A 24,779-nucleotide genomic window follows, 5' to 3' on the forward strand; every position below is an offset into this window, starting at 1 on the left:
AGATTGTAAATAATGCTGCAAGGAACATAGGTGTGCTTATGTTCTTTCAAATTAGTGTTTTGGGTTCCTTTGGATATATTCCTAGAAATGGGATCACTGGGTCAAAGGCAGTTCTATTTTTAATTTTTTGAGGTATCTCCATACTGCTTTCCACAGTGGCTGCACCAGTCTGCATTCCCACCAACAGTGCAAAAGCATTCCCCTTTCTCTACATCCTTGCCAACACTTGTTGTTTGTAGATTTATTGAGGACAGCCATTCTGACAGGTGTGATGTGATATCTCATTGTGGTTTTAATTTGCATCTCTCTGATGATTGGTGACGTTGAACACCCTTTCATATGTCTCTGGGCCTTCTGTATGTCCTCCTTGGAGAAGTGTCTATTTAGGCCCTTTGTCCATTTTTTAATTGGATTGTTTATTTTTTTGGTGTTGAGTTTTGTAACTTCTTTATAAATTTTGGATATTAATCCCTTATCAGATATATCAGTGAATATGTTCTCCCAATCCATGAACTGTCTTTTTATTTTGTTGATGTGGTTTCCTTTGCCGTACAAAAATTATTTTATTTTATTTTTCTTGGTGTATTGCATGTATACTTTATTTTTTTTCCTTTTAAAGTATATTTTATTTATTCTGCTGTTACAGTTGTCCCAATTTTTCCCCCTTTACCCCTCCAACCAGCACCCTCCACTCCCTCAGGCAGGTAGTCCCTAGCGCTTTGCTCAAGTCCATTGGTCATCTGTGTAAGTTCTTTAACTACTCCATTTTCTACACTGCACTTTACATCCCCTTGGCTATTCTGTGACTACCAATTTGTACTTCTTACTCCCCTCAACCCTTCATCCATTCTCGCAAACCCTGCTCTGATCTAGCAACCATCAAAACACACTCCATAACTATGATTCTGTTTCCATTCTTCTTGTTAGTTTACTTTGTTTTTGAGATTCAATTGTTGATAAATATGTGCTAATTGCCATTTTATTGATCTTCTTCTTTTCATAAAATATGTCCCTTTAACATTTCATATAATAATGGTTTCATGATGATGAAATCCTTTAGTTTTTTTCTTGCCTGGGAGGCTCTTTATCTGCCCATTGATTCTAAGTGATAGTCTTGCTGGGTAGAGCAATCTTGACTGTAGGTCCCTCCCTATTTTTTATGACTGATATTTCTTGCCAGTCCCTTCTGGCCTGCAAAGTTTCCTTTGAGAAATCAGCTGACAGTCTTATGGGAACTTCCCTGTAGATAACTAACTTCTTTTCTCTTGCTGCTTTTAAGATTCTCTGTCTTTAACCTGTGGAAGAAATGAAGGCTATACGAAGTGAAATAAAGAAAAATATACAGGGAACCAACAGTGAAGGGAAGGAAATGAGGAAATTAATGATTTGGAACAGAAGGAAGAAATAAACATTCAACCGGAACAGAATGAAGAAACAAGAATTCAAAAAAATGAGGAGAGGCTTAGGAACCTCTGGGACAACTTTAAACATTCCAACATCTGAATCATAGGGGTAGCAGAAGGAGAAGAGGAAGAGAAAGAAATTGAAAACTTATTTGAAAAAAGGAATGAAGGAGAACTTCCCTAATTTGGCAAGGAAAATAGACTTCCAGGAAGTCCAGGAAGCTCAGAGAGTCCTAAAGAAGTTGAACCAAGGAAGCACACACCAAGGCACATCATAATTACATTACCCAAGATTAAAGATAAGGAGAGAATCTTAAAAGCAGCAAGAGAAAAGGAGATAGTTACTTGCAAAGGAGTTCCCATAAGGCTATCAGCTGATTTCTCAAAAGAAACCTTATAGGCAAGAATGGGCTGGAAAGAAGTATTCAAAGTCATGAAAGGCAAGGACCTACATGCAAGATTACTCTACCCAGCAAAGCTTTCATTTAGAATGGAAGGGCAGATAAAGTGCTTCTCAGATAAGGTCAAGTTAAAGGAGTTGATCATCACCAAGCCCTTTTTATATGAAATGTTAAAGGGACTTATCTAAGTAAAAGAAGATGATCAAAAATATGAACAGTAAAATGACAACAAACTCACAACTATCAACAACTGAACCTAAAAAGAAAACAAAAACAAACTAAGCAAACTACTAGAAGAGTAACAGAATCACAGAAATGGAGATCACATGCAGGGTCAGCAGCAGGGACAGGGAGAGGGGAGAATGGGGGAAAAGGTACAGGGACTAAGAAGCATAATTGGTAGGTAGAAAATAGACAGGGGGAGGTTAAGAATAGTATAGGAAATGAAGAAGCCAAATAACTTATATGTATGACCCATGGACACAAACTAAGGGGGAGTGGAATGCTGGAGGGAAGGGGGGTGCGGGGTGGAGGGAGATAAAGGGGAGAAAAAATGGGACAACTGTAATAGCATAATCAGTAAAATATACTTAAAACATTGAAAAAAGGATTCTCTATCTTTAACCTTTGGCATTTTAATTATGGGTTGTCTTGGTGTGGGTCTGTTTCTGTCCATCTTGTTTGGGACTCTGTGCTTCTTGGACTTAAATGTCTTTCCTTCACCAAATTAGGGAATTTTTCTTTCATTATTTTTTCAAATAGATTTCTGATATTTTGCTCTTTCTCTTCTCTTTCTGGCACTCCTATGGTGTGAATGTTGGAACACTTGAAGTTGTCCCAGAGGCTCCTTACACTATCCTCTTTTTTTTTTTTTTGTATTCTTTTTTCTTCTTGTGTTCTGATTGTTTTCTTTTTTTTGTTAGTTTGTTTGTTACCTTATGTTCCAAATCATTGATTTGATTCTTGGCTTCATCCATTCTACTGTTGATTCCCTGTAAATTGTTTTTTATTTCCATTAGTATACCTTTTATTTCTGCTTGGGTCTTTTTTATGCTGTTATGGTACTCACTAAGTTCCTTGAACATTCTTATAACCAGTGTTTTGAATTGTGCATCTGATAAATTGCCCGTCTTCATTTTGTTTAGTTCTTTTTCTAGAGTTTTGATCTGTTCTTTCATTTGGGCCACGTTTATTTATCTTCTAATTTTGGCAGTCTCCATGTGTTTGTTTCGATGTATTAGGTAGAGCTGCTATGACTCCCTGTCTTTGTATCATGGTCTAATATAGTAGGTGTCCTTTAGTGTCCAGTGGCACAGCCTCCCCTATCATCCAAGCTGGGTAGTTGAGGTATGCCCTCTGTGTGGGCTGAGTACACCCTTCTCTTGTAGTTGAGCTTTGATTGCTGTTGGCAGGTCAACAGGAGGGAGTAACCCAGGCCAGTCAGCTGCAAGGACTGGCTGTGACCACTGACCACCAACTTCTATCCTCCATGGAGGCTCAGATTTCCAGGGGCAGGGTGCTGATGCTCCAATGTGGTCTGTAGTTGTCCACTGGGTGCGCAGGCTCTGAGGTTTTCTGGGAGGTGCAGGCCAGGGTCAGCCACCCCCTGTGTTTTACCTGGGGTCACCCAGCATGGACTACAAAGCAATCTGAGATGGCTGCTACTTGTTCTTGGCTTGGAGGTTCCCAGGTATAGCCAAACTGTGATCCAAAGGTGGCGCTAGATCCAGGCCTGGGGCCACTTATCCAGAGGTACAGGTGCTTGGTGCTTGCTGAGGTTGGTTGTTGTTTATTTGACAGGGTTTAAGAAAATGTGAAGCCTGAGCGGAATCCAGCCATTCATATAGAAAAGACACTGTTAACTGCTTGGCTGGGCCATAAGTTGGGTGGGTTGGAGGCTTAGGGATTCCCCAGGACAGAACAAACCTTGTGAGCCAGGTTGATGGAGTCTCAGATATGGTCCTCACCTGCTGGCTCTGTGGTTCTGTTGGGGAGCGGTTCAGAAAAGGATCCATGACTTCTGTCTGCCTCTCTGTCTAGGAGAATGCTATCCCTCAGCTCTCCCCCTGATGCCATATGCTTCAGTTCCTCCTTGTATGCCACTGGTGCCTCACAAGCTATTTTGGTGATAGAGCTCAGAGGGAGTTAGTCTGAGTAAGTCTGTGTGTGAGCTCTTTAAGAGGCACTGCTTGGGATGCCAGTAGTTCCTTTCACTGTCTCAAACTCTGCTAGTTTTTACAGTCAGAAGTTATGGGGGCTTATATTCCTGGCACTGGAACCTTGGCCTGGGGGGCCTGGTATGGGGTGGGGACCCCTCACTCCTAAGATATCCCTCCTGAATTTTTATCCACCACATGTGGGTGTGGGACCAGCCTGTTCCACGTCTTTGTGTCTCCTACCAGTCTGGATGGATGTATTTTGTTTAGTTCCATATTTATTGGACTTTCATTTAACTCGATTTCTGATGGTTCTGAGTGATGATTGTTCTGTAGTTTCGTTGTTGTTTGATGTGGTTGTGCGAGGAGGCGAGCCGTATTTACCCACGCCTCTATCTTGACCAGAAATCTTGTGCAAAAACTTTTTAGTTTGATGTAGTCCCATATGTTTATTTTTTCTTTTGTTTCTCTTTTCTGATATATATCAGACAAAATATTGCTGCAAGCAATGTTCGAGATTTTACTGCCTATGTTTTTGTCTAGGATTTTGATGGTTTTGGGTCTAACATTTAAGTCCTTACTCCATTTTGTGTTGGGAGATCTGGACAGCTACGTGCAAAAAAAAGAAACTCAACCACCAACTTACACCATATACAAAAATAAACTCATGATGGATAAAAGACTTAAATATAAGTTGAGACACCATAAAAGTCTTAGAGGAGAACATAGGGAGGAAAATCTCAGATATCCCATGGAGCAGTATTTTGAACAACATGTCCCCTAGAGCAAGGGACATAAAGGAAAGAATAAACAAATGGGACTTCATCAAAATAAAAAGCTTCTGCATGGCTAAAGAAAACATCAGCAAAATGAATAGGGAACCAACTGTATGGGAAAATGTATTTGCAAATGATACCTCGGACAAGGGTTTGATCACCAAAATATATAAAGAACTCATACAACTCCACTCCAGGAAGACAAACAATCCAATTAAAAAATGGGTAGAGGACCTGAACAGACACTTCTCCAAGGAGGACATACAGAAGGCCCAGAGACATATGAAAGGGTGTTCAACGTCACCAATCATCAGAGAGATGCAAATTAAAACCACAATGAGATATCACATCACACCTGTCAGAATGGCTGTCCTCAGTAAATCTACAAACAACAAGTGTTGGCAAGGATGTAGAGAAAGGGGAATGCTTTTGCACTGTTGGTGGGAATGCAGACTGGTGCAGCCACTGTGGAAAGCAGTATGGAGATACCTCAAAAAATTAAAAATAGAACTGCCTTTGACCCAGTGATCCCATTTCTAGGAATATATCCAAAGGAACCCAAAACACTAATTTGAAAGAACATAAGCACACCTATGTTCCTTGCAGCATTATTTACAATCTCCAAGACATGGAAGCATCCCAAGTGTCCGTCAGTAGATGAGTGGCTAAAACAGCTATGGGACATTTACACAACGTAATACTGTTAGGTTGTAAAAAAGAAGAGAATTTTACCCTTTGTGACAGCATGGCTGGACCTGGAAAACATTATGCTAAGTGAAATAAGCCAGTTAGAGAAAGGCAAATACCATATGATTTCACTCCTATGTGGAATCTACTGAACAAACTGAACAAGCAAAATAGAGACAGAGTCATAGATGGAGAGCAGGCTGACAGCTCTGGGGGGAGCGGTTTAGGGGGTGGTGGGATGGCGCAAAAAGGTAAAAGGACTCATGGACATGGATAACAGTGTGGTGATTGTGGGGGTGGGGGATATTTGTGGGATAAATGGTAATGGAAAAAAATACAGTAAAAAAAAGAGATAATAGAAAAAATATTTGATAGAGAAAGCAAGCACATGGAATGGGCTGAAGGTAGTTTATTCAGAGGAATTTTTTGTATCTTTGGTATATATAAACAATATTTTAGCCATACTATTCAGTAATGAGCTTATCTGGGTATCAAACTAACATGTCTAATATTATTTCTTTGGAAAAATGTCTTCAACCTATAAAAGTGACTGACTCATAAAGGGAAGTTTAATGAAAATACAGCCTTCACCTTCTGGCCCCTTCCCAGTGATGTTGCTAGGGAAGTGGGTGACTCTGTTCCTGTCACATGGGGAGGAAGAAGAGCACTCCCCAGGAAGGCCTGGGGCTAGGTCAGGACCACTGGGTCCTTCTGTTTGAGTTTCTTAGGTAGGTGGTAGCTAGAGTGCTGGTATGTTCCATGCCTGACTCCTTTCCTTTTCCCACCCCCTGCAGTGTGTCACTTTGGGAAAAAATACTTGAGCTTAAATCCTGGAGAAGTTCTCCCACTTTGAAAATCATGATCAAATTATGACCAGATCATATTGTTTAAACACATTGTTTCATGGAGTTAATTGAATTTTCCCCTTCTATTTTTGAGTAGGAAATAATACGTTCGTGTTCTGATGCCGTATCAGGTCATAAGTGGAGAGCTTCTAGTTTGAAGTTGTGTACATTTCCATTGGGGCCAATCTGCTGCCCATTTATGAAAACTGAAGGTGTCTCTGTGTTCTCTGTGTACGCTGCAGCGTCTTGTAGAATGAACAATTCAGGAAAATGGAACAATTGTTTGGGTAATATTCCAAGCTCTACTAGTTCCAAGTGACGGAGAATTTCCTGTTTGAGTGCTGCAGCTTGTCCATGTGTTTCTGCCTGGGAATAGTGTGCATCATGTCGTTCCACAGAAGTATGGCCATACCTGATTACCTCATTCTTTGTCTTTCTTCCTAAGGTGCCCAGAGATGATTTGAGCTCACCTCTGGTCATGTCTCTGAAAAAAGCAGCATGCATTTTGATCAAGGTTTGGGAATAAAATCTGTGGCCACAGGGCAGGGTAAAACTAATGGTTGTTTTAAGTAGCAAGCCTTTCACCTTTGCTTCATTGGTACCAGGCTGTAAGTAACAGAACCAACCAGCTACAGACGCTTATTGTGCAATTTTGAGGTAATGATGGGCAGAGTCCCAGGGGCTGGGATGCAGACATGTGGCTACCAGAGAGATGACGTCAGCAAGTTTACTGCTGCTGTGGAGGAACGGGAGATTCCAGGTGCTCAGCCTCTTTCCTGCCTGTGGGGGTGTCTGAAGCCGCCCCCAGTCCTATTGGCAGCCAGGGCCTTTGCTTGGGAAAAGCCTGCATCTAATTCTTGCCTCCTGCTGTCCCCACAGGGACCTGAAATTGGAATGGGTCTTGTAACTTTGGCTGTGGGAACAAAGCGTTGAGGAATGAACAGACATGTGTCTCTGTGTCTGTGTGTGTATCTTATGTTAATACTAACAACTGGTGAGGCGTTCCAAGCCGAGAGTTGGACATGAGACGGAAGGGGAAGCATTGTCTGGGTTTTTTTTTTTTTTTGAAACTGTAATGTGTTGCCCCTTTCTTGGAAGGGAAAGCAGTTTATGATCTAACTCATTTTTTATTAACATTACTTGGTCATTTTCTTTTGATACTCTTAATGTGGATACCCAGTATACAGTAGGAAGGCATTTCTAATAATTTCCTTTCTGTGTTCTGCTCCTTCCCCTGTGCATACCCTAAAACAGAGCTGTGCAAAGCCAGACCATGTGACACAATGGAGAAAGCACTTCCTCAGGGAACATCTTCCTCTCTCCTCAGCCTTGCCTCATGCACAGGGTTCTGGGAACTGTGGTGGGGCTTCTTGGGGAGCCTGCTCACAGTGGGAATGGGAAAGGCTTTATGACCTCTGGAGCGTGTCAGAACAGAGCTGTGAGGCGTCGGGGCTGTAGAGCCCACCTTTCCGCTGGCTTTGTTTTCGTCTCAGATCTTGGGTGCTCACTCTGGTTCCACCCTCCTCCCCCTAGATGTGGGGAAAAAATGAGGCCTCTTCATGGAAAGCCACCAGCAAAAGGTTTATACTAAGCTTATACTTTTGCTGAGAGATCCAGGCATCCCCATCCCAGGCCTGCCGTGGGTTTCTTTGGGGCTGTGAAGAGTGTAGGGTTTCTTTGCTCACATTCAAGTGTAGCCATTGCTTACCTGAAGCCATATGGGGCCAGCCAAGGCTTGTTCTATTCAGGTGTCTTCAGACCATCGTGCTTTTCTCTTCTTTGGGGTTCTCACCTTCAAGGTCTCTGAGCCTTCAAAGTCCTTCTTCTGAGAGCCAGGTTTCCCGACTCCTGGGCCCAGGAAGCTGTGGTGAGCTCTTGGTTTCCTTGTTAGCCAGGTACTTCTGGGAAGCTGTCTGCATTCCTTTCTGCCTGGAGCTCTGCCCCCAGGGCTCTGTGGAGTGAAGTTGCTTCATGCCTCAGAGAAGAGAAATCGAAGGCAGTTTCCCTGAGACCAGTAGAGCCGCTGGAGACAACCAGCAGTTTGAAGGTCGAATTGCCCTTTCCTGCAGTCCTGGAACCAGGAGCTAGCTTTTCATGGAGTGTGGTATGGTATTGATTCTCCTTAAAATTTTCTCCAACTGGCTTCCCAGTCTCCTTGCTGCTCTGGAAGAGAAGGGTGAGGAGGATTAGTCCTCAGTTCCCTGTGGTCTTTGGTGCTGGGGATGGGTGCAGACAATGCCTTTCATGAGGAAGGTGCTTAGAGGCAGGTGAGAGGATCTGCTTTCTGGTTGCCGGAAAACTGGGTGTCTTCCCAGACTGGGTATGTTGACACTGAATGGTTATGTTGGCATCCCTTGGCCCTTGAAAGCAGGTGCCAGCACCTTTACCTAGGTCAAAATCTTCTAGAGGGCAGCATCATCAGCTCTTGTAAAGTAGAAATGCCCCACGAGAGCTTTATAAAGAATGAACATGCTGAGCAAATGAGCCGGAGAGGGAGACTTCTTGCTCTAGATACTACCCAAGTGTGTGTGTGCGGGGGTGGGGGGGTGGGGTGGGGTGGGGGTGAGGGTGGGGGGGTGCACATGTGTGTATGTGTGTGGGGGTGGTTAGGGCTGGAAGTAAACACTTCTAATGAACAAAAAAGGGCAGTAAATCTGGAGAGGGTATGGAAGAAGCTGGCTGTGGAGGGCCTGGAAGCTGGGGATTTTTGCAGAGATGTGTTCCAGAGTGTCTAGAGGCAGAAGTGGTGGGGGAGTGGGTTTGGGCGTGCCTGGCTGTGCTTGCACTGCCAAACGCCTTGGGGGCGATGGCTTCGAACGCCTTTCTCTGGGAGCACAGCTGGTCCTGGGGCAGCCCTCGCCACCCGTGCACAATGTGGTTTGAACTGCGCCAGTCTGCTGATAATGCGGATTTCTTTTTTCAAAAAAAAACACTGTAAATGTATTTTTTCTTCCCTATGATTTTCTTAGTAGCATTTTCTTTTGTCTAGCTTTTTTTCCTCTAATTTTACTAAGAATATAGTACATAATACATATACAAAATATGTGCTAATCAACTACTTATGCATTGGTAAGGTATGAAGCTATTAGTAGTTAAGTGGAATCCAAAGTTATTCATAGATTTTTTTAAATACATATTTTTTTAATTTTTAAAAATAATTTTATTTATTTATTTTTAGAGAGATGGGAAGGGAGGGAGAAAGAGAGGGAGAGAAACATCGAAGTGTGGTCGCCTCTCGAGTGCTCCCCACTGGGGACCTGGCCCGCAACGCAGGCATGTGCCCTGACTGGGAATCAAACCAGTGACCCTTTGGTCGGCAGATAGGTGCTCAATCCACTGAGCCACACCAGTCAGGACATATCACAGATTTTTGACTGCTCAGGGGCTTGGTACCCCTAGCCCCTGTGTTGTTCAAGGGTCAACGGTATCTATGTGATTCTTGCCTGTTGGGTCCTGCCCTCGAGTGTTCTGGGGCAGAGGCCCTGGGTGTGAGAGTGGGCTGACTGGCCAGAGTCTGCACCACCCAGCTTGCTGGCTCCCTAAGAGTGAGAAGCATCTTTGCAGTTGCCAGTCCTCACTGATGTGGCCTGTAGAGGTGTCTGTGCCCTGCCCCTTGAGGGCTTGAGAACAGGTGTGGCTTAGTGTGAAGCAGACCTATCTCAAGGGCGCAAATCTCAAATGTGTATTACAAATTACTGCTACTCTTGGCTTCTCTTCCCTCTGTGTCTTTCTTTCCTCTATCTTCTCATCACTGTCAGGGATTGTGAGCAGCCGCCGCTATCACACAGACGATCAGGGCGTAAGAATGGAGCTAAATATAACTGTCTGCATGTGCTGCTCTGATGTGCTCAGGCACACCCTTAGAGAAGGGGTTGATTAGGATTTGCGATAGACAGGGCCTTTGCACCCCAAACGACTATGACTGAGACTGAGAGCCGGGAGGAAAAGGTGGGAAGGTACGTATTGATTTCACTGCTTTCCTTTCCCTGCCCCATCCCCGCAGCCCCAATGTTTCCTGTGAATGGTCAAGGGCAGGAGAGAAAACTGAGATCTTGCTTTTTAGCCTTTAGGCAGTCATTAAATACTTGGCTGTATTTTTTCAGCTTAAGCAATATTGTGATTGAAATATTATATGAAGCTTTTTTTTTTTCTGACCGAGGGGATTTATAATCTATTGGGACAGAATAACTTGTTAAAAAGTTAGAGAATATTGAAGATCTTAACTGTTTGATTACTAACTGAATATGTTTGTAGTTCAGAAATGACATTGTATCTTAAAACTGTAGGAAAACTCTGTAGGTAGAGGCAGGATATTTTCTGGTCTTGGAAAGTTAGACCAACTTGATGTAAGCACAGGAGGGGTGGGAAGTGTTCTGGACGTGGAAAACAGCAGGAACGGGGAGAGAAGGTGGAGTTCCAGGGTCACTGTGATGGTCTGCCTCTGGCGTGGTAGGTCGGGCAGAGCACGGCTGGAAATTTGAACTCTGGAAGCTCTGCCTTGATGCATAGGAGATGGTAGTTGACTCAGTGAAAGTGGAATTTGTGAAAATCACTCTTGTAGAAGAAAGTGGGATAATTTTGGAGAGGACAGACTGGCAGTAAGGAGACCTGCTAAAGAACATCAGAAATAGGAATACAGAGGAAGGGGGTGAATCCTAGAGAATATTCAAAAGTGCAATAGGTAGGACCTAGACATGGGATATTAAGAATGAGGCTGAGGCCCTGGCTGGGTAGCTTAGCTGGTTGGAGTGTTGTCCAGATATTCCAAGGTTGTGGGTTTGATCCCCTGTAGGGCATGTATAAGAACCAACCAATGAATGCATAAATAAGTTGAACAACAAATTTATGTTTCTTTCTCTCTCTCTCTCAAATCAGTAAATAAAAATAAATTTTTAAAAAGGATGAAGCCTAGGAGAAAGACAGGATGCCAAAGTCTCTGCCCTGTGAGGGTATATTCATGAAGTGCTTTGCACTTTTCATTCAGTAGCCATCTCAGAGTTGCCTGGGCTCTTAGGGTTCACTTAGCCTGGCTTCATTTTCCAGGTGGGCGATTAGAGCTGGCAAGGGGGAAGGTAATATTCCCAATGCACACAGCTGTTTAGGGGCAGAGCAGGACCTCTAATCCTGGCCTTTTATCTCCTAGGGGAATTTTAAGAGCCGTAGCCTGGTGGGAGGAGTGTGGAGTCAGAGAAAAGTCCTTTCTAGTTGGGTGACATTAGGTGATTACCAACCTCTCTGAGCAAAATTAAGCTTATTCAGAAGCATTCAGATCAGTGGTTTTACTACTACAAATTTTTGGTTTTTGAGAACCCCCAAAGATGACTCTTTGGTTTCTTCTGGTTCTGAGATTCTTGAGTACAGAAAAAGAATGTATATGACAAGTATTGAATTGAGTTTCCTGGGAGACTGGCTGGTTTGCATTGTGGTGCCTTTCTGAGGGAATTTCAAGAGTAATTTGACTCCATATGATGTTCACCTTATGTGCTGACCACAGACATAACTGCTGAGGAGGACAGCGCTGCTGTTAGTAGGCTGTGGCCAGTGATAATCAGAGCCAAGAGCTCAGTATGCGCAGAATTACACTATGGCTGTGTTTTTATCAGCTTCCTCTCCCCACCTCCTTTAACATACACACACACACTTCTCTCCATCCCCTTTCTCTCTCTCTCTTTCCGTTCCTCTTTATTCTTCTTTCTTCGGTTTTTCTTGTCTCATTCCCCTTTAGCCACATCTGTCCTCTCCACTCTTGTATATCTTGTCGGAATAACTTCCTGTGTTGGAGCAACCTCCCCTCTTGGTTAAAGTCAGGCATGACTACTGCAAAGTACCTTGTAATATTGTTTTGTCTATATTTCCTGACGTGGTGACTGGCGCTCAGTGATCTGTGCCAGAACCTGGGAGTCATTCTGGGTCCTTCCTCACCTCTGCATTCAGGCATCTTCAAGTTCTTGTATTCTATTAAAATAGCTCTTGATCTTCTCTTCTGGTGACTGTTCTCATTGCCCCATACAGCAGGAGAGAGAGCAGGGAGCTAGATCATGTGGCAGAAAGAAAAATAGAGATGAGGGTCGCCTTCAGAATCGTTGGAGACCTTTTGCAAACCTCCAAATCCCAATTTAGAGTGTCCATCTCTGCCTCTGACCCGCTTGCTGCTCTCCCTCGGTCTCTGGCCCTCTGTGATTGCCTTGTTGGTTAGCTGTGCTTCTGCTGGCTGTGTTTGCAAAAATCCCGAGTCTGAGGAGGAACAGTAATTTAATAAGCAGTGGTAACTCTCTTGGAGTACATAGAGTCAAGCCTCATCGTCTTGCTGAACTTTCCCTGAGTGGACTTGCCCTCAGCTCCTGCAGGCCTTTTCCTTGGAAGAGGTGTGTCCACGCATTACTGGCAGCAGATGGTCGGCCTCTGCATCGAGGGTGAGTGGCTGCAATCTGTCATCACCTTCAGGACTCTCAAAATGCTTGACTTCCTTGGTTTGAGGAGAGCCAGTGTCTCCCGGTTGTAGCCTCTGGAGTCCCATGGCTTGTGGGAAAAAAGTCTTGTGCTGGCATCTGCTGTGCTGGGGACAGTAGTCTTTGACCCTTTGTTCTTTTCACTCTGCCTCCCTCCTCCCAGTCACTAGCAGCGTTAGCCAACCAGTTACATGGGGCTGGGGACAACCACATTGACCCAGGGTAGGAACCCTGGCACGGGGGAATAATAGGCTCTGTGAATTCTTTCTTTCCTTCGGAAGTCTAAGTGGTACTTAAATATGTTTCTTGACATCCTGGGAGTAATGCTCAGGAATTCCCCCAAATACGCTGTTCTCAGACTTCCAAACAAGCTTCCTCTGGTTTCTGTCCTTCAGGACCTTAAATTACTCTCTGCTCTCCCTCCACATTCCTTTGTTTTTCCTCTCATCATTTCACCCACCATCCCTTCCTTGAAACCCAGGGTCTGCTTTTTTTACCCCCTACTGTATAGATTCCTCTATATTTTTTTATTTTTATGTATTGGTTTTGGGTAGACGGCTTAGTGGTTAGACAGTCATATACTTTACATAGTGTTCTCTTTTCCTCTGTGTTGATCTCTAAGTGAATGAATGTTTATAAGCATCTCTTTTTTATACAGAAGTCAAACTAACTCTTTTCTATCGGGTTGGCCAGAAAGCCTGTATGGTTTTTTCCATAAAATAAAAGACATATTTTTTACTTTCGCTAATAGCTTTATTGATTAGGTATTTTTAGTATGTCAGCTATCTCCTGCATAGTGTAATGTTGTTTGTTCCCAATTAATGTCTCAATGTGATTGCTATCAACTTCAACTGGTCTACTCAACCCTGGAACATTGTCCAGCAAGAAATTGCGAGCATGAGACTTCACAAACCACTTTTGACACATTTGATCAGTCCCAGCATCTTCTCCACACACTGTACAAAGTTTTTATTTTTTTGCATTTCAGTTGCGTTTTTACCTTTCTTGAAGTAATAAAGCATAATATGCTGAAAAAGTTGCATATTTTCTTCCATCTTCAATATTAAAGCGGCTGCACAAAAATTCACCAATTTTGATAAGTTTTTTTAATGCACACTGATATGACAGCTGTCACAATACAATCTAACAAAATTGTTTGGAATGAAGTTAAAGACAACTAAGTGCCATTAGAGCCAGCTTACAGAAAAACCGAACGAACTTTTTGACCAACCCAATACATAAAAATGGGAGGCATCTAGTGCATGTATTGTCAGGGGAGGAGCTAATCCTTACATAAATGAGAAACTTCTAGGTTCCCACTCTTGGGGAAAAGAGAGAATGGTTTAAAAAATGGTGTCTTTTACTATAGGATATTGGTGTTTATGTAGTATGGCACTCATCTGTAGACCTGGCCACCTCCATGTTCCTAGGATAAGAACTAGGGTTCACTGCTCTTCTCTCTTCCTGGTCCTTCTTGGGTCCTCCCTCAGAAGAAGCACCGTAGTTTCCCATTACGGGAGATAAGCTGGTATGTGTGCATCCCAGCCATGCCCGACAGAGCTGACACGCTGCCTTCCTGCTGTGTAATATTTCAGTTACAATAGTCAAGCCGAGTCCTAGCTCACAAACAGCTATCAGATGACAACTTAGTGTAGGAGGTTAAAGATCCACAAGAATTCACTCTGATAGTTAAAAATATCACTTTGTAATTCTCATCATGGTTAACCATGGTTTGGGGAGATAATGGCTAAGATTGTTTGGATTCCTGAGCTGCTCTGTGCCCTTGCTAAAGCTTGGATGGTCAGAGCCCCACATGGGAGGTTCTGATGTGAGTAGCAGGAGGGACAAAAGGCAGATTAGGCAGGGCTCAGCTGTCTCTTTTTTCTGTAAGCTCTCTAGCCACGAGTCCCCAGAGCTGACTCCATGGGGATAAAAGTGTAGTGTTCTATTTTCCTGTTCTGCAGGAGGACTCAAGAGCCTCATGAACCAGGCATGTTACCTGATTTCGTAGTTGAAGTAGTTATACAGACTTGATTTTCTTTTTTGTCCTTCAGCATGCTTGCCTGGGTTGTTATTAAGACCCCATTTACCCCTGGGTCTGCAGATACAGTGTGTGGCCCCTGGAGACACACGTGTTCTAACCTGACTGGAGCAGAGTAAGGCACGGACCTCATCGGACCTGTGCTCTGTATTTCCGCCAGTGAAACTCATCAGCTGACTCGTATTCCTTGAGTCTCTCTCACGTATACGTTTTCATTCTGTTGTCATGAACTTTTCTCTAAACTTGCGTAAAATAGTATCTTTTGCCCTTTTAAAATTTCATGTTGTTAAGGTTAAGTTTGTGGAGGCCTTTCTTCCCTGATTATCTGTAGTGTATTGATTATCCCTCCCCATTAATTTGTCATATGCATTTTTGATATGCCAGTCTTCTGTAAGTCATTGATAAAAAGGGTGACCATGGTAGGATCTAGAACAGATGGGGAGTATCTGGACTTCTAGCATTTCCAGGGCGCTTCCTCCCAGTCGGTGTGGGTCCATTCTGCAGTGCTGTTTGGGCCCTGCTGTCCTGCGCTACCAGACCATCCAGCGGCCAGTGCATTTCTGTTTTATCCACGGAATCAAGAGGGTTTTTTCTGCAATCCAGTTAAATTGTGTCCCTGGCATTCTCACATTCTTTGAAGTATGTGTGTGTATATGTATGTGTTTATATGATGTGTAATATATACCATAGACAAATGCAGGGTCCAGCACAAATAAGGCTCCTCTTTTATTACAAAATCTATAAGCATGTAATTCTGTGACATAACAATACCACAAGTGCACCATGTGACATTTTAGTTGAAATGATGAAATTAAAACTATAAACAACTACACCTGTATTATTACCGTACCAACCACATTCAAGCAGGCCTTACTTCTGCCGGACCCCTGTATGTATAATGAAAATATGCATGCAAGTTATTCTTAAAACCCCAAACTATTATTTATAGGCCACTTGCTATCTATTGCTGGGTATTTTACCTATGTTATCTCCTTTATTCTTTATAATAATTCTGTATTAATTTCATTAACTAAAAGTAATTACTTGTTTTTTTTAGCACGACTTGTACTAATTTCCAGTGATTAGTGCTCCCTTCTGTGTCCTTGCCTCATTTCATAGTTCATATACTCTGTTCTGGAGTTTTGCCTATGATAGTGCTAATTTATTAAATATTTATGGAACACTTACTATGTGTAAAGAAATCCCCTGCATTACAGTCTGTTGGAAATGTAAAGAGGAATAAGAAATTGTCCCTTTGCTCAGAAGCGGTTATATGTGATTAAAAATATGAAGGGATGGGCGCTGGCCAGGTAGCTCAGTTGGTTAGAGTAGCATCCCGATATGCCAAGGTTGCAGGTTCAGTCCCTGGTCAGGACACATATGCAGACTGGTGCAGCCACTGTGGAACACAGTATAGAATCTCCTCAAAAAACTAAAAATGGAACTGCCTTTTGACCCGATGATCCCACTGTTGAGATTATACCCTAAGAACCCTGAAACACCCCAATGTTCAAAAGAACCTGTGCACCCCAATGTTCATAGTAATGTTATTTACAATAGCCAAGTGCTGGAAACAGCCTAAGTGCTCTTCAGTAAATGAGTGGATCAAAAAACTGTGGTACATTTACACAATGGAATACTACACAGCAGGAAGAAATAAGGAGCTCCTGTCCTTTGTGACAGCATGGATGGATCTGGAGAGCATTATGCTAAGTGAAATAAGCCAGGCGGTAAAAGACAAATACCATATGATCTTACCTATAAGTGGAACCTAATCAACAAGACAAATAAGTGATCATAATAGAACCAGAGACATGGAAATAAGGAACAAACTGACAGTGACCAGAGGGGAGAGGGGAGAGGGGAGGGGGATGACAGGGAAAGAAGAGGAAGGGTCAAGTCAAGGAACATGTATAAAGGACCCATGGACAAGGACAATGTGGGGGGGAGGATTGAATATGGAAAGGGGTGTGGGCAGGGCAGGGAGAGCAATGAGGGAAAAATGGGGACAACTGTAATTGAACAACAAAAAAATTTTAAAAAGAATCAACCAATGAATGCATAGGTGGAGCAACAAATTGATGTTTCTCTTTCTCTCCCCTTTCCTCCCCCCCTCTCTAAAATTTAATAAATAAAACAATAAAAAAATATGAAGGAATGACTAGTGGCTTGGTGGGGGAAAGCAGGAAAGCCAAAGAACATAAAAGTGAGTCCTGAATGTGAATGGGATGCTGACACTAGCCCATGTACAAAGTTCTCAGTGGAAATCTTCGGAAGCCCTAGTGGTGGTATGGTCTATGTAGAACCTCTTTACGAGGATGAAAGGTATCCAACTGACTGATGGTTTTAAATCCTCTCCCAGCACTTTGTTGGGAGTATCTTCCTGAGTTTGAGGATGAGGAGAGGCAGGCCTGGAAAGAGGGTCCGCTTTTGAAATCTTTCATTTTAAAATGTTATTAAACTGTAGAGAGTATAGTTTTATATGTACAGTTTAAATGTGAATGTCCACATACCTGTTACCCAGCTGAACATTACTATTAGCTTTGAAATCTTCTATGTGAATAACTGCATTAATTTTTTTTGTGATTTTTCCTTTTTTAAAAAAATTTTTATTGTTATTCAATTACAGTTGTAAAAACTGCATTAATTTAAGAAAATCAACATATATGTTAAACTGTAGAAATAAAATAGTAACAGTGTGTAAAGTATTTAGAACTTAGTAAAAAGGAAAAAATGGCCAGCATGCGATTATTGTTTTGGTATAATTTTTTTCACTTGCATGTGATTGTACATATTTAGTGTAGTTATGTCTTCATCATGCATAATCAGCATTAGCATTGTCTGATGCTGTGCAAGTCTTCACAGTCATCACTTAATTTTTTAATAAAGCAATGCATGTATGGGTTGTAAATTCAAAAGGTACAGAAAGCGTAGTGAAAAGCAAATCGTTCTTTCACGTTTTTCTCCCTAGAGCCTGGCCAGTTTGTGGATTACAGTCATCCTTTTTATGGCTGCACAGTAGTCCACCTAGTGCACTGATTTTCAACCGTTTTCATCTCATGGCACACATAAACTAATTATTGAAATTCTGCAGCACACCAAAAAGTATATTTTTTGCCAATCTGACAAAAAAAATAGGTATAATTTTGATTCATTGACACTGGACAGCTATTGTGTTGGCTGTTGTAATTTTTTTATTTGACAGTCAAAGGGGAAAGAGGTCAGTGCCCCTGGCTAAATAGGCAGGTACTGCACGTTTTAAACATTCTTGCAGCACACCGGTTGGAAATTGCTGATTTAGCGCAGTGTTTTTCACACTGCAGGTCATATTTTGAGAAACCTTTTCAGTTCAGTTTTATACACACATGCACACACACACAGGGTCTCTCACACATGTACATATTATATTACAATATAAAAGTGCATTTTTATATTGTGATTATATAGTATGCAATGTAGTATAAAATTTACAAGTCACTAGACTTGTAATGATTGACATGAAGGTTGTTTATTATAAATAATGCAGGGAACATGCATTCCCCCCTCATATTGGGAATTTTTTTCTTAGTATAACTTCCTAAAAATGAGGATATTGAAGTCAAAGGATAGGAGCATTTTAATTGATCTAGCCAAGTTATGGTCCAAGAGCTATGTCCCATTTCCTGTTTAATAAATGCCATTTGTACTTTGTTCAGCATAGGTTATTTTTAACACAGACATTTTTTCCGGTGCATTATATATGTGATACGCATTCTTTAACAAAACATGATAATTAATTTTTTCCCAAGTAACATAAAGCGAACACTTCCCTATTTTACTAAGTATTCTTCTATATCCACAGTTCTCATTCTGGGGGCAGCTTTTCTAGGATGTAGGGTGTGAAGGGTGGCTACTCTAGTAATTCCCGCCTACCTTTATGATTTGTACCGTATGTACTTTTATTTATTTATTTAAGTTGGTGTTTTGAAAGCTTTTTATTTTTAAGTAATTTTAGACTTGCAGAACAGTTGCAAAGACACTTCCCCTAATCTTACATAACTATGGCACAGTTATCAGTGGGTATAATGTAAGCGTAAACTTAGTTAACTAGAGCCTTGATTTGGATTTTATTGGTTTTTCCCACTAAGGTCCTTCTGTTCCAGGATCTACCTAATCCAGGATCCCCCATAACATTTAGCTGGTGTGTCTTTTGGTCTCCTCCCATCTGTGACAGTTCCTCAGTCTGTCCTTGTCTTTTATGACCTTGACACTTTTGGGGAGTCCTGGACAGGCACTTTATATGACATGCCTCAAGTTAGGTGTGTTTGATTTTTTCTCATAATTAGATTGAGGTCATGGACTTTGAGGACGAACACCACAGCTTTCTCCACTGTCAAGTTCACTATTTCTGCCATGTAGTTAATACTTATTCTGGAAGAGACACATTGCAAGTATCCTGTTTCTCTTTAAACTTTTACCCATTGATTTTAGCAAAACAATACTAAAAGCAAGTAAAAAACTTACATACCTTCTTTAGCATTGGTCTAATCAATGAGATCAGTGAAAATGGGGTTAACAGCTGGTTATCTTTTTTTTCGTATGCACATTAAGAAAAATATAAAAATACTGAAAACTTAAAAAATGTTTGTCCATATACCACTTGTGGTCATCTTGTATGCATACTATATCTTGAAAACCCTGGACCACTGTGGGGTGCTAAGCACCAAATGGTTTAGGTTCTATGGTGATATTGTTGATCTCTTATTAATTAGATTGATTAGCTGGTTGGTTGGTTTCTTTAGTTCATATATTAAAAATTTATTAACTGTTCTTGGTACAGAGTCCCAAACAAGGATTCAGAGTGAAGACATAGTTCTTCCGGAAGACTGTTAGAGGCTAGACGGAGAATTAGGCTGAATTAGCCTTGGTGCAACAAAACACAAGGTAGTGAGCACAGCTGACACTGGAGTAGCAGACTGCTCCAAGGAGGGCAGGGGGAGGGGTAGAGGACCCAGTCCAGCCGGGGAAAATCAGGGGAGATGGCGTAGAGGTGACACAGTCTGGGTCCACATTCCCCACCTCGGCCCAGAGCTTATTTTATGATACACTCCTTTCCCAAGCTCAAGGGATTTTCTTGGTTGTATCATGGAAAAGCCATTTGAGTCCCTGTTCTTCTTATTTCTCATTTCCTTTCCCCCCACTTTGTACCCTACTCCTCATTCTGCAGCTTTGGTCATGACAGATTACGATCTTGGTTGAGCCTTGGCTGGGTAGCTCAGTTGATTGGAGCATCATCCTGATATACCAGGGTTGTGGGTTCAATCCTTGGTCAAGGCATATACTGAAGGGAACCAATGGATGCGTGGGGAGGTGGAACAATAGATCAGTGTTTCTCTCTCTTCCTTCCTCTCTCTAAAATCAATAAAATAGTAATAATAATAAAAAAAGATCTTGGTTGAGCTCAGAGTTCTAAGCCAAGTAAGCATTCTGAAACCCATTCTGAAAGGGTAAAAGGGTGCTTTTAGAGGGGCCTGGGATATTGCCTCCCTGGTACAGTCTGTCCTGGCCCCAAGACTGTGTGTATGTGTCCAAATGTTAAAATGCCTGGACTTAACAAGGGGCAGTGGTTAGGGGCCTGTGGATTTGAGAAATTCTGGGAAGTCAGCATTTGATGAGCACTGTGACAGGTACTCCAAGAGGCTGGATCAAGCCACTGAGTACCTTGTGCCCTGGGGACCTGAGCTTTGAGCTTCATGTGGAGGGTTGTGAGCTGAGGGGAGGTGAACTAGGGCTGGAAGGGTGGCAGACTGAAGGACAGTGTGCTCAGCCCGACGCGGAGATGTTCATCAACTGTTTCACCACTGGGAAGTAGGATCTGTTATAGGATAATTATAGGCCGAATCCCACACTTCTCTAGTTCACAGCCTTAGGGTTGGTTGGAGGGTGTAGTTCAGAGGGTGAGGGGTGAGAGATGGGTGGGAGGCGGGGGGGGGGGGGGGGGATTAGGGCAAGGCCCTGAGAGAGTTTCTGTCCGTAAATGCTGGGACTTGAGCGTAGAATGGGCATTTCTCTATTTTCCCAGGAAGGCTGTGCAAGCAAGTATGTGTAGCAGTGGCCAGCTTGCTGGAGGTCCTGCCAGATGTGGCTCTCAGACAGAGGGGGCTGGGATTGCCATCTGGAGGGAGACATTTGTTTTGTTGGTTCAAAGGCCTTAGTAGCGCCCATGAAGAGACTGCTTGATTTGCAGTAGGCAGACTGTCTTCCAGGAGGACTTAGCTATGTATTGCCAGTTCTTCTGCCTTGTAAAGGCGGCTTTGTTTTGGACGATGGCTAGGAGTGAGTCCCTGGCAGAGCCTCAGTCTTCTTCCAGGCACTTCCCAGGACTTTTCCTAATTTCCCCCTCCCGTGGTTGGTGCCTTTCTCCTCTCCCCAGTCTTTCCTTGGCAGGAAGCCTGAGTCTCCCATCTTTTCCTCCAGGAAAGGCAGCCTTTTGTTAGTGACAGTCTTCTGTCTGATTCCAGGCAGATGTCTCCAGAGCCCTAGGCCAGGGGCTCTGCTGAAAGGTGTAGATGGAGACTCTGTGGCCTCTAAAACAAGCTCCTGCTGCTGCTTGAACTCATTCAGAAAGCAGCGGGACTAGGTGATTGCAACAGAACAGTGCAGTAGGACATTCAAGCTAGAAGGACCATTGGAGAACAGCTAGTTTCAACAACCCTCTCATTATACGCAGGAAAAAGCTGAGGTCCTAAGGGGGACAGGGACTTGCTCAAGCTGTCCCTACCCTAGAAAGCAGGACCTGGGTTCCAGTGTGCCACTCTATACTTCTGGGTTTTTAATTCCCCCCACTGCACATTGCCTCTCAGAGGTGAAGAAGGGAAATTGGAAAGCCCTAAAAGGGCTTTTGTGTGAAGCCTGCCTGCTCACCTGGCAGCCAGAGCCACGCCGATTTGTGATGACCTGGGTGGAACTGGACGTCTTCAGGGGAGATGCCGCTGGACCCCGACCTGGTGGGCATTGGGGACTAGGCTCCTCAGAGGCATTTGATGGCACGTTGCCTCCCTTAGGCATTGCAACATCCAAGCATTAGTATTAAAACAATAGCTTACTTTTCTTGATTCTTCCCTTGATTAAAAAGTGAGGAGTGACTTTAAAAGACTTACTCTGTTACTGTGTTTTCAACAGAATTTCAGTTGTTTTTAAAGAGACAAGAAAATATGATCAATTCTTCTAGTGACCAAGTCTAGAATCTATGACAAAGTCCTACGTGTACCAAGCTGGTACAATGTAAGTCTGTCCACTGAAATTCTCTCATCTTATGGAGAAGACAACTGTTTCCGTTTTTGTTTTTTCAAGTCTTCTAGGGATTCGTTTATTCCACAGACATTAATTAGTTGCCCACTGTGAATGAAACACTATAGTGGATAGACCTCAAGGGGCTCATGACTGTGAGGGGGACGGGTACAAGCAACAGTGATAACATGATGTAAGTACCATAACACATGCACCTTCCCACTGCTGGGGGCTTGCCAAGTAGACAAACAGATCCTGCCAGGAGATCAAGAAATCTTTCACAGAGGAGGTGTTAACTGGATTTGGCCTTGAAGGCCACCAGATTTTGCTAGTTGGGGAAGGAGAGGCCCTCAGAGGAAGGTCTCAGTGTAAGAGGTGTGGAGAAGGGGAGAGGGAGCATGCCGTTTTCAGAGACCGGGGAGACGTGCTGTGGTTGTGCCTATAATGGGGTGATGGCGGCAGGGGGAGTGGGCAGGAGATTAAGCCAGAAAGGGTCTCAGGCTTAGGTGGAACTGTATCTCCTGAGAGGGGGTTGGACTTAGTCACGCTGCTCGTGCTGTTATTTGCTCCTCATTATCTCCACCCCCCCTCCCCAGACAAGTCTTTTCAACATTTATTTTAGTAATGGAGAAACATTTTTTTCAAACTTTTATATCTATCTCCAAATTTTAAAATATTGATTAGTTCCCTCCTCTATGTGCCCCAACCAGAGATTGAACCCACAACCTAGGTATGTACCCTGACTGAGAATCAAACCTGCAACCTTTTGGTGTTTGGAATGATGCTCCAACCAACTGAGCCACCCAGCCAGGGCTTTTTTTTTTTTTAAAGTAACAACATATTTTCTGTAAGCACAACGACTTGTACAGCGGAGGTGAGAGAAAGTGTTTTTGTCCCGGATTGGAGCTGACTTTGAGAGGACATTCTCATCTGTGGGATCCAGGCCATTGCTGCGCCCGTTTGGTTTGGCAGTGGCACCAGCGGTGGAGTGCCTGTGAGTGGGCATTGCGGTAATGGGAGAGGCTGTGAAACCCTGGAGCGAGTCCCCAGAAGACTGACCTTACGGGGGAAGTTCTGGGAAACAAACCACAGGGAGACTTTACAGGAATTTTTTGTTGAGCCAATAGGCAAGGCACATGAGGAAAGGAGATGTAATTACAGTTTGTTAGTCTATGAAAAAATACAATGAGTGACATGAAATAGCTGTTCTAAGCTGCTTCTTCCTGTAAGACAGGAAGATATGGGTTTTTCCGCATTCATGTAGCAAATATTTACTGAGTGCCAGCTGTGAGGTGGTCCCCATAGTGTATGTAGGAAATGTGATGGTCACCAAAAACAGTCCAGGTTCCTGCTCCTACGGAATCATGGGGGAAGGCTGTCATTGAACAAAAATTGCACGGATACACAATAACAAATTATAGTGAGTGCTGTGAAGTTTTTGTTTAGATTGGAGGATCATGCAGGAGTTCTCCGAGCAGGTGAGAGGCAAGTCAAGGCACGGTGAGTAAGAGTCAGCCAGGCGAAGACTAAGGTGTGGGGGAGTGTCCCAGGCAAAGGGGAATGGCCCGAAAAAAATCTGGGAGTTTTGGGGAATGACGGAAAGGCCTGTGTAGCTAGCATACAGAGGGGGAGGGCAGGAAACGTATTTAGAGGAGGCTGGAGAAGGATCGTGCTGAACCTCGTAGGTCAGGTAAGAATTTAGATTTTTATCCTAAGTGCGGTGGAAAATGACAGGCTCTGGTGTAAAGGTGATTCAGACAGCTCCGTGGAGAAGGGAGTGGAAGCTGCGGCAATTAGGAGGCAATAATTTTTGCAATAATTAAGGGGAGGGACTTGGGTGGCAATGGAGGCGCAGAAAAATGGACAGGTAAAAGACACATTTTGGAAGTAGAATTATTTGGAATTGGTAAATGGATTGGATGAGGGGAAGAGAGGTAGGGAGATGGGCGGCTCCCAGGTTTTTGGCACAAGTGTGCCACTTAAGGCTGTTTAAAGCCCTATCCTTCGAGACAGGACAAGTAGGTTTGATCTGAATCCAGCCTCACAGAAGCAGAAGAAGGATTCAGCTGTCTGCTGGCTCTGCCCATTTCAAGGCGCTCAGACACAATAGCAGCACCCAAGCAGGGATTCCAGTTCTCCTGCTTGGGGCCCTTCCCGAGTCTCCCCTGGCTGCAGACAGGCCCTAAGGGACCTGTTTAATTCTAGCACGCCACTAGGGGGAGCATGGCCTGCATCCTATGTCTGGTCTGGAGGGCTTTTTGAAGTTTAGATTATTTTAAAGACTGATTTATATCAGCTTCAGTATTGGCCCTGGCCCCTGGCCCCCCTCACTTCTTGGAAAAATGCCTGACACATGGCAGGTGGTCAGTAAATCTTGGTGATAATATTAAAACTGTGAATAATACCTTATTTTAGAAATGGATGGGCATCACCTCTCCTTTCTCAGTATGAAGACGGGGCAAGTGGAATGTGCATTTTGAGAGTCAGGAAAAGAGCTGAGGGACGCCTGTTGGGAATGGGAAGAGGGAGAAACTTTAGTGATTTGTTGGTCTTGAACTTGCTGTTTCATCCTCTCTTTGCACACTTGGGACACGATGAGGGATTCCTGAACTGGCCCTTGGGTCATATTGGGCATTTCAGTGGTGATTGGGTATGTACCCACTTTGAGGCTTTTTGGGCTCTTCTTGGGGGGATGGCAACCGTCCCTGGTTTTTATTGTGTGTCTGCAGTGAAGAGCAGCTGAGATGAATGA

At 43.3% G+C, this 24,779-nt stretch overlaps 1 protein-coding gene across 5 annotated transcripts in view; it reads left to right on the forward strand.

The window, feature by feature from the left end:
* Positions 1-24,779, forward strand: part of DENND2B (DENN domain containing 2B) — a 159,211-nt gene that overhangs the window by 25,319 nt on the left and 109,113 nt on the right. The window contains exon 1 of one of the 5 annotated variants that reach the window (XM_053924506.1): positions 23,700-23,717. The exons of the other annotated variants lie outside the window; for them this stretch is intronic. The gene's annotated coding sequence lies outside the window, so the exon portion shown is untranslated. Of the gene's footprint in view, positions 1-23,699; positions 23,718-24,779 lie in introns of those variants that run through there. 5 annotated transcript variants of the gene reach the window in all.

The sequence above is a fragment of the Desmodus rotundus genome, chromosome 5 (genome assembly GCF_022682495.2).
Source record: "Desmodus rotundus isolate HL8 chromosome 5, HLdesRot8A.1, whole genome shotgun sequence".
Lineage (NCBI taxonomy): Eukaryota > Metazoa > Chordata > Mammalia > Chiroptera > Phyllostomidae > Desmodus > Desmodus rotundus.